The following is a 1988-nucleotide window of genomic DNA, read 5'->3' as shown; positions in this document are numbered from 1 at the left end:
GCTTGGTTTTCCTCTCTTATGTTGTTACTGTGGCCATACCCATATAGATGCATCTCAGCCAAAATCTACATTGAATCATGAGGAAAAAAATATTCCAAAATATACTGGCTAGGTTTTAGATACAGTAGGTCATAAAAAAAATGCCCAATAAGAGCAAAATCCAACCTGCTGCCAGTTATAGATCACTGCAGGGCCGGTTCCCAATACAGAACTCAATGCAGAACTCAAAACCTTGTGTATAGAGACAATATCCACTCTATGATACATACAGTTTTTATCAAGTTTCATTTTCCTTCCACTGTATTGAGTTGGACAGAGTTTTGCAAAATCCAGGCTCAATTATTATGCTTATCTGTTATTTATAGCCTATAGAGCTGCCACAGTTATGCTGCTCTTTTCAAAGATCATACATGATTCCCATCAATCCTTTTCCCAGTGGAGCTTACAATCTAAGGTCCTTATAAAGTGGATGCTGTCCAGTGGCCTTGAGTATTAAATTAAATGGTTACATTCATGAGCACAAGACAGAGCAGGGCAGGGTCTGGACTGGGACTCAAAATAGGCCCTGGCATTTCAAGTGCACAGAGGCCCAACCAGTTCCCCACCAGCCCACTCCACACTGACTGTCTATGGCATCTTACAGCAGACCCTCTGGCATTTGCCAGAACTAACAGATTGCCAGTCTGGGCCTGAGAGTTCAGCCCAACAAAATAATTTACAGCATTTGACCAGTACAGTATGTGTGTCAGTAGCACATTTATATTTCTTTAAGTCCCAGAATTCTGAGCTTAGGGAGATTATCAAATCACAATATACAGTATATATATATATATAATAATATAAATTTGCAATAGAAGGCCGATGAGTAATTAATTCAGATTTATATTACAGGTATGGGATTGATTATCCAGAGACCCATTATCCAGAATTAGGGAAAGGTCGTCTCCCACATACTCGATTTTATCCAAATAATTAAAAATATTTTAAAAATGATTTCTCTGTAATAATTAATCAGTACCCTGTACTTGATCTAAACTTGGATATACTTAATCATAATTGGAATCAAACCCAGCTTATTGGGTTTATTTAATGTTTATATGATTTTCTAGCAGACTTAACGTATGAAGATCCAAATTATGAAAGTATCAGTTATCGGTAAAAACCCAGGTCCAGAGCATTCTGGATAACAGGTCCAATACCTGTATAATTACATGGAAGCAATCAGTGCTAAATAAAAAGCTAAATAATTCAAAGACCACAAACAATAAAAAATGCAAAATAATCGCAAATTATCTCAGAATATCACTTATTTCATCATTCTAAAAATGAATGCAAAGGTGAACAACCTGAGTGGCTCATGAAAGAACAGAGGCAGAGAGGTCTGAGGTCTGGAGAAGATGTATAAATGGGTATCTTCTGCTTAGAGGTTGTTTTGGACTCCAGATTTGTGTTTGAGATGTGGGGAAGTGTGAGAAGAGCAGAGGAAATATGATTATATTCAGGGGCGTACCTACAAAGGAAGCAGACCCTGCGACTGTAGGGGGGGACCAGGAGGTATAGGGGCCCCACAAGACCCTAATTAATGAGTAATTGTAATATATATTGGTAAAACAGCACAACCTCTGGATATTTTGAGGACCCTAAAATTATTTTGCTGTGAGGCCCAGTAACATCTAGTTAAGCTAGTGATTATATTCTACATTTCTAAGGATAAAGGAACAGTGCATTGGTGCCAAGGTAAAAATGACAAGATTCAATGTATGCAAATAGCAGCATTTTATACTGTAATGCTACATCATAAACATCACTGCAAAATTACAGACCTTAATTAAGACCTTACTTATGGCTGTTCCATCTACATTACTGAACCCGATGTTCCGCCTCAATACCTATCATTTGCCTTGCAATATCCAAATCTTCGGTTAGATGGCAGCAGAGCACAAAAGAGCAAGAGCCAGCGGAAATTTGTCAGTGCGAGCATTTCATTG

This window comes from Xenopus laevis, chromosome 7S, assembly GCF_017654675.1.
Source record: "Xenopus laevis strain J_2021 chromosome 7S, Xenopus_laevis_v10.1, whole genome shotgun sequence".
NCBI classification, from domain to species: domain Eukaryota; kingdom Metazoa; phylum Chordata; class Amphibia; order Anura; family Pipidae; genus Xenopus; species Xenopus laevis.
This window is presented reverse-complemented; position numbering follows the sequence as displayed.